Raw genomic sequence first — 12,221 nt, forward strand, 5'->3', positions numbered from 1 at the left:
TTATTTCCATTTTAGTAATTATCTATTTAAAAGTGATTTTAACTAATATTATTCAAATAATATTTATGATATTAAAATTAATTTTAGTATAGAATTGCCAAATATAAATTAATTTCAACTCCTATTTATATAGGTTTGCACCATAGAATTAACATAAATCCATTTATATATATTGGTAAATACATAGTAAATCGAACCATGTGGATTCGATTTATTTATTAGCATGTTGCATGTAAATCGAAACAATCCCATTCGATTTAACAGGTGACTAATAGCAAGGAGTAAATCCACACAAGCTCATTCAATTTATTAGCATTAATTGGTTTACTTCGTTTTATTGTTGCACTATGTAAATCGTGATTTAGTTAACTACACAACTAGAAAATGGATAAATACAGACAGATTTACAGACAGATTTAGTCTTTATAATAGACGGATTTTTGGTTACCGATGAAATTACAGACGAATTTTGTCCCTCTGTAAAAGTCCCGTTGAAAATTATTTACCGACGAATTTTTTTTCGTCGGAAAATTACAGACGGATTTTTACTAGTTACCGACGGATTTTCCCTCTGTAAATTCTCCCTCCATTTCCTGAAGGCGACAAACTTACAGACGGATTTTTCGTCTGTAATTACAGACGGATTTTCAGACGAATTTTTTGTCTGTAATTATAGGCAGATTTTCAGACGAATTTTCCATCTGTAATTACAGACGAATTTTCAGATGGATTTTCCGTCTATAATTACAGACAGATTTTTAGACGGATTTTCTGTCTGTAATTTAAACTTTGGAAAATTCTGATTACAGACAGAAAATCCGTCTGTAAGGTAAAATATAATTTTTTTTTTACTTTTTCTAATTACAAAATAAACTTGTTTTTATACAAAATAAATATAAATTTAATACAAATTTTTATCTAATTTATATTCGAATATTTACAATATTTCAAAAAATAAACAAATTCATCGTATTAAAAATAAACAATATTTACAATAAATTTTTCAATATGAATTGAAGATACAGCTGAAGTGATTTCATTTGTTCTAGGGTCAGCACTTTCTAAAGAAACGCCACAAGGATCTTCTTTAACGAGAAGGGCAAGAACATTGAGTGAGCTCCATGTTTTTGTCACATTGCTGCTTGAATCTCCCAAAGTAACAGGAAAGACAACATCAAATCCTCCTGCTTCTGGAACTCCAGCCAACAACACTCCTTCCAAATTCAGTGTAGCATCTAAAAGTTTTATTTGTGATTCTGGTTTAATCTGCATGAATTGCAAGGAAAGAGTAGTGATATTCTACCAGCAGATATAATTTATAATCAACATCATTCAAATAGAAGAAACCTAATAATAAGTGCCAAATCAATGAAAGGAACTTACAGGAACACCTGCAGCCTCACCCATTAGGCGCATATGATATCTAATCCCAAGCATAGCTTCTTTTGCACCTAGCAATGCTTTAATAACTGCTTTCTTGTTGGGTTCAAAAGCTTGCTCTATCCACTGTGAGAATTGCATTTTCAACATCAACACAAGAAGAAAAGCAAGAACATGAGAGCCTGAAGTGTAGTCTCAAGAACATGATATCACATATGTGCATTAGAAATTCAGTCACACCACTTGAAACTGAAAACCAGGCAAACAGTAAAGTTGGATATATAATCTCTTTCAAATCCATCAAAAGTCAACTTAATTGTATAAGTCTAATAGTAAAGATGTCCTATCTCATTAAAATAACTAATAAACAGGAATGTAGAAATTTAATCTAATGCAAGGCATACCATAAGGCCAAAATGTTCTAGTTATTTAACAGTGAGCATTATCAATCAGTTTACTCTACATCCACAGGAGTAAAAATTCTAATTTTGATGTTACTTCCATTAATTAAACAACCACAAATGATTTGAAAGAAATACCTTTTCTGATCTGAGCTTGCTGCAGCTATCAATCACAGATTTATATGCATCCCATTGTTCCTTTGCTAATTTACTCAAAAAGTTCAGTTGAATTTCTAACTGCGAATTCGCCTCTGACAGTCTTCTCCATGTGTCCAGGGATTTCTGAGGGTCAGACTTTTGCTATTTTTTTACAGCACCAACCATTGATGGCGTAGATGAACCACCAGTTCCTGGTTCTCCTAGTAACTAAAAAACGATATATAGTCAGAATATTAACCAATAGACTTTATATTCTTCTGATAAGAAAGTCATTCAACCTGAAGTAAAAGGAAAATGTGGGGGTATAAGAGATTTAAATTGCTTACCAGAGTCATCAAAGGTGGTAAAGAGAACTCAGTCCTGTGTGATTAAAAAGGTGTGTTGTATTGATCCAGCAAATAAAGTAATATAAAATATTATTTGCTGAATTAGGCCCACAAAGGTTCATCACATCAGACGAAAAGAGATGGAGGAGAATGTGAGATCTATCAGATCAGAGAGTATGACTCACCAAAAAGACGTATAGCATCATCGGCAGCTCCACTAGCAAAGATACCTTCTCTGTTACATGAAAACAAAAAATCAAATATGACTCACCAAGGTTCTATTATTACACCACTTTATGTTCCAATATGACTCCAATCTAATTCCCTATATCTATATTAAAAATCCAACATGGGACCATGCCTTTTAGATTTATTAACCCCAAATTCAATAACAAAAAATCAAAATACTATACAAAATCAATACCCTATACAACACCTACTGTCTTCTTCAAACTTTCTTCGCGTTGTCTTGCTTCAGTTAAAGCAGATTTAGTCATGGCTGAATCATGTTTATGCATTAACTCAGAAGACTCAGCCAAGGTCTTAACTTGCTCATACTTGGAAGCCAATTCCCTTCTCTCCATTATGAGAAGGCCCATGTGATGCTGGTGATCATATATCTACATCAAAGTTGCAGGTTAGATAAAAAATAAAAGTAAGAAATGAATAATGAATTTTCTAGACAATTGTATAAGGCCTCAAACCATACATTTCTCACTGAAATGAAATACACCATACACCATTCAGAGTTTTCACTTGAAAATACAATTCAATAGATAATTAAGTGAGGGGCAGAAGTTGATTTGGTGTAAGCAGTAACAAAACTATTCAACTCAGAGCTCTGTGATCTAACTTCCTAGAACTCTTAGGCTGAGAAGCTAAATATTCAAATTTGAACCGCTTTAGTTACATGGTCCCTATATCAAAATCCAAACTTCAAAGCATTCTATAAAAAGACATATGGCCATTAATCCTCAGGTTCCAAAATCCCACTAATAATCCAAAAAACTACATTTTTTTAAACAACCATAACATCAACATTTCTAGTTATTTTGCTATTTACCAATATAGAACATGGCATTATTAATTAAGGAATTCTATATTGGTAAAGAAAGCATATAAAGGCAAAGAAGGGAAAAAGGTTGACTTACCAACCAGTGATCCAAGAAGCAAAGGGTGCCCATGATGGACCAGCAACCTGAAGAAGCTCAATTGACGAACAGGAACGAGTGGCGAAAGAAATTGAATCTCCGCTTGCATTTGAAAAGCATTATTATTTGACCCTCCTATCAGTCATCAGTTCCAGCCAAACAGAAAAGAAACAAACATTCAGAATAGAGACATACCACTTGCAAAATATCATAAAAAATTGCACCAGAAATTGTTCAACAGATGGAGATGGCATGCACATTCTCTCTGCTCTTATCTTTATGCGCCTTGCATTCTCTTCTGGTCTAAATAGCACTATACTCCCATCTTTTGTTCTGTATGCCTTTAGCCCTTCAAGCACTCCCTACATAATAACAACTTCGATATATATTGGAATGAAGGTATGATAGAGGAAGGATTATTATATGTTGTATACTGTGTCCTTTTAATTTCTAACCTGTCCATAATTTAAGATTCCAGCAGATGGAGGGAGCTCTATGTTTCCATAGGGAATGAGGCTTAGCTTCCATCTCCAAAGTCTTCTCCCTTTGAGCATTTCATGACATACATGAAGTCAGTTGAAACTATACCGAATCCAATCTCATCCCACTTGATTTCTACATGCCTTTCTTCACCAGCACTACTACATGTGGGGTGGAAGACATAGAATTGGAAACAAATTCTATACATAAAGTTAATAGTCTTTAATTAATGGCTTTCATAAGGTACCTGGTAGCAGCAGAATCAGAGGATGTTAGAATAGTTGGAGGATCCACATTGTGTTCAACTTGCAACCAGAAATCACCAACACTATGTTATGTCTCGTAGCAATGACCTTATATATACTGAAATATTCAAAATTCGATTATTACTTGTATTTGTAAAGGATCCTTTAATATTGAAGGGGTCCAAAGTGGCATGCCAATCACCTATTACTACCATTTTTAAAACTTAGTTAATTAAAAGCATGTGGCCTCAATTTTTCAAGTAAGCAATCCAAAAGAAATAGTAAAGTGAAATTGATTGAAATTGACTCTTAGAAACTGCTTCTCTAGTTAGTTATTAGACTCTTTAAAATTATATTTAATATAAAAAATTATACCTTATCTCCATCAGTGAGGGACAATCCTTTCTGCTGAGCTTCTTCTACAGAGATTCTTGCGTCTTGGAGAGTTTTGTCATCCTTAATTTACTTATTATTTTATTACTTGAAATGATAGTGCACTTACTAAAAAAGTAAATGCATCTAATTCACATAAAAAAAATTATAACGATAAAAAGTTATTTCATCATTTAATTTATTTTAAAGATTTAATTTTAGTGTATTTTTAATTGAAATAATTTTTTTACATAGTAGATGCTGTAAAAGAAAATATCATTTCTCCTTTTTATTTTTTTTCAATTTTATACTTTTATGATAAAAATTTTGGAATGGTTCCTCAAATTAGCAATCACTTTGGATAGTAACTAAAAAAAATAAATCCCAAACATTATTCAAAAAAAATATATTATGATCAAGTAAAACGAAAGTTAAAAATAAGTAGTTGAAAGTTAGTAGTTAGTAAATAAATATTTATGAAATTAGTGAGTAATATTTTTATAAATAGTATGTCTTTTGTATCATGTAAAAACAACAATTTTAATACATATTTATTATAGTGGGAGCAATAAAGAATGCTACTTGAACATGCATATAGATGAGTAGCACTGATTATGAAGGGTTTATTGTTTATTTATAGAGGAGGAGGAGGAAATGGTGCAAGTTCAAAGGTCTGTAGCTTGTAGGTGGAGGATGTGATGATCTCAAGTAATTGAGCCGTGTACTTGTTAGTCTCGGCTCCATTGTTGGCCAACAGCTCGAGGGTGTAGGTGCTGCTAAATGCCGATGAGGATGCTCTGCAACTAAGCAGTTTTTCTAGCTTCAAGTTCGCACTAGATCTCTTGTTATGCTCTGTCACTGCGAATTTCGCTATCTCTATCACCCAAGATTCCTTCACGTTCAAATTTATAGGAGGCGTTACACTCATAAGCGATGCTGAAGAGGAGTAACAGAGAGGAGCCAAGAGGAAGAGGAACAGCATAATAAGGCAGCAATAAGTTCTCATGCTACCTTCCTTTGATGAAACAATAATCTATTTGTGCTGCTGCTACGCTGATTCACATGTATATATATAAGGGAAGGTTACGTTGGCTCTTGAACCTGTTTATGGGATACAATTTTTAATGATGACAAAGTGTATTTAATTTGCCCTAACACTTCCTTAAAAGTCATAATTATATATTTAAATAAGAGTCGTAACTTTGTAAAGAAAATTGAATAATCTTCTGATCCGATCCACAGTAAAATTGCTCTATATTTGTGGGGACTTGTTTTTTATTATGCATAACATAAGCATGAGAGAATTAATTAAGTGACTTATATGAGATAAGCATATTCTAATACTTCTATTCTCTCATTATTTGGTTGTATATAATTACGTGGTCTTGATTAAATTCTAATTATTTAAAATTTTTTAGTTGAATTTTCTAGCATGGATGAGGGATGCAAATAATAAAAAAAAAATGATTTTAAGTGTGTTTTTAAGTTTTCTTTTTAATAATTTGTATCTTGTCCGTATTAGTCTCTTTTTTAGTTTCAAAACCTTTGTAAATGGATGTTAATAGTGTTGGTCACATAAAAAATTATTTTCTGTAGTCTTGAATTCGGTTTTATTTAGGGACAAGCAAAAGTTCAACACGAATGTTATTATGATAATTTTTCATACGAGTTATATCTTCGTATGTTTTAATTTATATATTTATTTTGTTAAAAATTAATCAAAAGTGTCTAATTTAGTTCATTATTATTAACTAGTTTTGCTAGACTAATAAAAGATAATATTTGTGTCTAACTTAAAATTAGTGTCTAATGTTTTATTATAATTTAGACTTCTGCTAGGAAACCAACTAGGGTCCAGCCAACTTCTGCCAACTTTTTAATAGATCTGATTTCGAAATCCATCTTAACAAAGGTAAGTTGATATACATGGATGTTTTTTTTGCTAAACATTATGATGCTTTTTTTTTTCATACTAAATAGATGTTTTTTAATGTATTTTTTGAATTTTTGTATTACTGACACTACAACATTTTTGGTCTAAGGTAACTCTTATTCGAAGCAACATTTAACAAAAGTTGCCTTAAATAGGCAAAGACAACATCTTTGACGAGTTGCCTTTGAGTAAGGCAAAGATAACAAAATTTTTGGTTACCCATAAAAAAAGTTGTCTTTGATATCTAAAACAACATTTACAAAATGTTGTAATATAAAAACTTTAAGACAACAATTTTAAATAAAAATGCAACATTTTATAAAGGTTGTCAAAAAAATTTAACAAATAATATTTATAAAAGACTACCTAAAATTGTTCATAATTAAAACTTTTAGAGAAACCTTTAATCATATTTCCACCAATTATTTTTTCTATCAAATAACTTAAAAAAAAAAAACATATTTGTTTATGAGTTCATTTGAAAGAGAATACCTAAGCCTTGAATAACCAAGCGTCCAAGCCACCAGTAACACCCACGCACGAACCCTTCCTCTCCTTTCTCCACTGTCAGCTACTCAGCTCTAATAATCGACGACATTAATGGCGACAGCAGCTCCTCCACGGCGACGGTGCGGTTCTCTCCTCCACGGCGACGGTGCGGTTCTCTCCTCCACGCGGGCTTCTCCAGGGCGACGGCGCGGTGCGCTCCTCGTTCTGCGCCGAACCACCACTGGCGAGAAACCCCTCTTCCTTCTCTTCTCCTTCTTCCTCTTCTTCTCTTTTCTCGCATCCTCCTCTTCGCGAACCGGAGATGCATGTAGAACCGTAGCAACCTCTGTTCCGCTGGCGAGCTTTGACGCAACACGGCGACTACCCCTCTGCTGGTCTATTGCTCTGGCAACACGGCGACCACCCCTCAACTGTAACCTCCTCACCACTGCCTTCTTGTTACTCTGTTCTTCAATTTTCAGGTTTTTGCAAAAACCAATTTTGCTGTTTTCTGATTTAATTCATTAGATTTTCAGGGTGTCTGTTTTTTTCTTTAGTTTTCTTGAGTGCTATTTGATGTCATATATATCATCATAGTTGTCTTGTAGGGAGATGCTAATGTAATATGTGGTGTAGCTTGGGAATTCTGGCCGCTGGAGCATATGGCTTGCCTCAATTTCGACTGCGAGTGTTTTAATGGGGTATTAAACCTTCTGAGGTATTCTAATGTTTTTGAGGTATGTGCAAATTTTACATAGAACTTGTGTAATTGTGTTTTGAATTGTAAAATAACTTTTTAGAGGTGTTTATTAGTCATGGCATGGTGATTAATTGGCATGTTCATTTGTTTCAACTAGCCATAGGTTTGTTGCTAGTTATTTACTATTAAATTGTTTGGATTTAAAAAATCCATTTTATAATTTGAATACTAAATGGATGATTAAGCCTCATTTTTTCTATTTTTTTAATTTAAAAAGGCACTACAAAGTTTCATGCTATTTATTCTCACAAATACCTTTGTATATTAGCTTAACATTGGCTCAGAATTAAGATGTGGTGGAACATTTCTTAAAAAATGGAACAAATCGATGAAGATGTCGTTTCAGAACGCTGTTGATCAAGTTCGGTACCTTTTCCCACATCTAAATTTCGATTCTGTTGGGTTGGATCATCGCAAAGTTGTAAAGGAAGGTCAGTTGGTGGAACCTCACTCAGCATAACCATGAATGAAGTTAGAACTTTTCTTTGCCTTGTTTATTATGCTAATGCTAATTTTCTGCACTTGTTACTACTATGTATCTATGTTAGTGCTGTATTTTGAAAACTAAGAAAGACAATGTTAGTGCTTCTCATAACATAAATAACTTTCGCAATTTCCATCTTCATGTGCATACGTAATATATTGAACTATCCTTGCTCTTAACATTATTGGAATTCTTTGGATCTTGTTCTTGTTGCTCATAAGACGTTCTTTATGTTGCTATCCATTTATTTATGTTTCAATTTGTTGACGTTCTTTATGCTAATATGCTCTTAACATTTGTTTAGTGCTTTCCTGTAATTTTTAGTTTATAATTTTACTGAACTAGATATATGTTATCTATCTTCAGAAGTAATGACTTTCTTTTTTCTTTTTTAAATAATATTTTTTATTTGTTGTCCATTCTGTTATTAATGGATAACACAATCCACTTTTGGCAGGTAAAGCAATGTGCGGAAATGTCACGGAAGCTACGATTCTTCAAGGATCAAATCAATAAAGCTGGCATAGTGTCTTCTCATGCTGCATTGCAATAAGGCTCTAGTTTCTGTAGGGGAACATCTATCAGACTGGACGAACATGGTATGATTTTCTTTTTGTCAGTCTTGTTTCAACTACAAAGCAGTCCTTTTACTTTTGATACTGCTGCTCGTGATCAAACAAGAGAGAGCATCAATGAGTTCTTGGAAAGTGTTAAAAGCCATGATCTAGCAAAAGCTGAGATTCTCAACATAATCAACATCAGGCCCACCAACATAGTCGAAATTTTCCCCTTATATTGCCAATAATATTTACAAGTTATATTTGCTCTCAACTTTTTAGTTTTTACCCACTAAACCTTGTCTTTCGCTTTAGTAAACTGGTTAGCAGTAACACACTAACATATAAGCAATAGAATATTTTTTAGAATTAATAGGTACCTTGACATTATTACATAACTTCTAAATACTATGGAAAATGCTTAGCTCTGAATTCATCTTAGTATGATTCGGAAACTCATAAGGAAAAGTGATTAATCATCCTTGAACCCATATCTGAGTCCTTGTAGCCTATAACATAAATGACAAAACCTTGTCTTCTAAGTTTCTTGTTCAATGTGAATTTGGGGTATGTCAATTCTTGATTGGTTGCATTTGTTTTGAAATGAGAAAAGTAATTATGATGGTGCATGAATTATTAAGCCATAGAATCACTCTGGTATGTTATGTCATTTTTATGTTTGACATTGACAATTGATGAACTCGGTGATATGCTTTTGAGTTTGTTATCTATCTTCACTTGTGTTTAGCATTTATTTGAGTAGTTCTAATTAGAGTTTTGGTGTGCTTTGCTTTTGTTACATAGATCATAGAGTGTTATGATACTCATTTTTCGGATGAAGAGCTCACAGAAATAGTTGAGATTGTGAAGAGAACATTGCCACCACCCCCTGAAGATGCCAATGGTTCTGAAGCAACAAAATCAAATGGTGAGAAAGGTGGGAAACAAATGGAAACAAGTTGATATCCTACTTGTGACCATCGAATTTTGTGAATAGCACCACAGGATCTCAAGAAAGTAGTTCGGTTATAGTTTTCTATTAGTTGGTATGCTGAGATTTAGAATTAGGTTCCTTTTTCAAGGGATGTAAGTGTGTTGATTACTACCTTATTGGTGATGAAATACACATGCAAGGTGCATTGCCAAATTTGCAATATCGCACAGCAGGAAAAATATATATTTTGTTACTTATGTTTATTTATTTGACTTCGTAACTTAGCAAGTATGTTAATTGACACTTGGAAGACCTTTCTATATATATGCAATATATATTATTAGCTTATTTTTCTTATATTGATTAAATTGAATTTAAATATTTAAATATTATTAGTGTGTGCTATATATTCTTCAAATGTCATATACATATAACAAAGGTGAAAAATATATTACTTTAAAAAAAACATGGACAAGTGTTGTTTTAGGTATATGAAAAAACAACCAGAAAAAATTTATATAAGTATTGCTTTAGGTATATGAAAAGGCAACTTAAAAAAATCTGGACAAGTGTTGCTTTATATATTAGAAAATACAACTCGTAAAAAGTGTTGCTATAAAGTCTTATCTAAAGCGTTGTGTTTGGGTCCCCTAAGGCAACCCTTTTGTGGAGTTACTTTTTTTTGTAGAAAAGGCAACGTTTTTTTAATGTTGCCATAAAAAGGGTTCCCTTTGATATACAAAAGCGTTGCCTTAGACCAAAGGTAACGGCCGTATAGCCAACCCCCTAAAAAGCGTTGCGTTTTGTCGGAAAGTGTTGCCTTTGATCAAAGGCAACACTTTTTCGTATTATAGGCAACGTTTTCAAAGGGTTGCCTCAGCCTGAATTTGTTGTAGTGTGATGTGGATATTTCTATTTTTTTAAGAATTATATGATTTTTTTTTTAAATTCTATAACTGGACATTTCTTTTGTTAAGCATTAGGATATTTTTTTTATATTAAATAGATTTTTTTTATATATTTTTATGATTGTTCAAAAACAGCCCATGCTCCACCACTCCTTCTTCCTTGAACAACTCCTAAAACTGAACTAGATTGTACGTTTCGCAAAACTGCACCACCTCTATCGACATCGCAAAATTGTTGGCGAATCCAAAACCAGCAGCACCACCAGGACCAGCCAAGTAACCGTGACTGTTGGCGAGCGACGGCGGCACAAACTCCTCAGCCATGGGGTTCAACTTTGACAAAATGAAAGCTCCTCCAAATCCCTCATCTCCCTCTTATAACTCTCATCACAGTTCTCCCCATTCCTTATCGCATTAATCCCAACATACCCAACATACCCATCATTATTGACCACCATCTGTTGACCCTGGACACCGTTTTCATCAAACCCATTTCAAATCTGACCCACCTGAGCCTTGTAATTACAGTTAGGGACTGACACAACAGTGTTTGCACCTCCATCTTGGTTGAATACACCATTCAGATTCTGATCACCACCATCACCGTTGATAGCACCTCCACCTCCGCCGCCGCCGCCGCCAGAACTTGCCTTTGATTTCTCCATCTCAGTGGTGTCCGATGAGACAACACTGTTGTCCAAATTTTGACTGGAAGAACCGATTTATAAAAAAGTTTCCTCCTTTTTCTCAGCTTTCAGGTTTATGAGCTTTCAGGTTTTACTTCTTCGGCGACGAACTTTTTGAGAGAGAGAATCTGTGTGTATTATTGTTGGGAGTGTGTAGGTTACTATACAAGAGAATGAGAAGGTTTTTATACATGGACAAGTGTTGTTTTAGGTATATGAAAAAACAACCAGAAAAAATTTATATAAGTATTGCTTTAGGTATATGAAAAGGCAACTTAAAAAAATCTGGACAAGTGTTGCTTTATATATTAGAAAATACAACTCGTAAAAAGTGTTGCTATAAAGTCTTATCTAAAGCGTTGTGTTTGGGTCCCCTAAGGCAACCCTTTTGTGGAGTTACTTTTTTTTGTAGAAAAGGCAACGTTTTTTTAATGTTGCCATAAAAAGGGTTCCCTTTGATATACAAAAGCGTTGCCTTAGACCAAAGGTAACGGCCGTATAGCCAACCCCCTAAAAAGCGTTGCGTTTTGTCGGAAAGTGTTGCCTTTGATCAAAGGCAACACTTTTTCGTATTATAGGCAACGTTTTCAAAGGGTTGCCTCAGCCTGAATTTGTTGTAGTGTGATGTGGATATTTCTATTTTTTTAAGAATTATATGATTTTTTTTTTAAATTCTATAACTGGACATTTCTTTTGTTAAGCATTAGGATATTTTTTTTATATTAAATAGATTTTTTTTATATATTTTTATGATTGTTCAAAAACAGCCCATGCTCCACCACTCCTTCTTCCTTGAACAACTCCTAAAACTGAACTAGATTGTACGTTTCGCAAAACTGCACCACCTCTATCGACATCGCAAAATTGTTGGCGAATCCAAAACCAGCAGCACCACCAGGACCAGCCAAGTAACCGTGACTGTTGGCGAGCGACGGCGGCACAAACTCCTCAGCCAT

At 33.6% G+C, this 12,221-nt stretch overlaps 1 pseudogene; it reads right to left on the reverse strand.

The window, feature by feature from the left end:
- Nucleotides 10,751-12,221, reverse strand: LOC110271411 (annotated as a pseudogene).

Source organism: Arachis ipaensis, chromosome B04 (genome assembly GCF_000816755.2).
Source record: "Arachis ipaensis cultivar K30076 chromosome B04, Araip1.1, whole genome shotgun sequence".
NCBI lineage: Eukaryota > Viridiplantae > Streptophyta > Magnoliopsida > Fabales > Fabaceae > Arachis > Arachis ipaensis.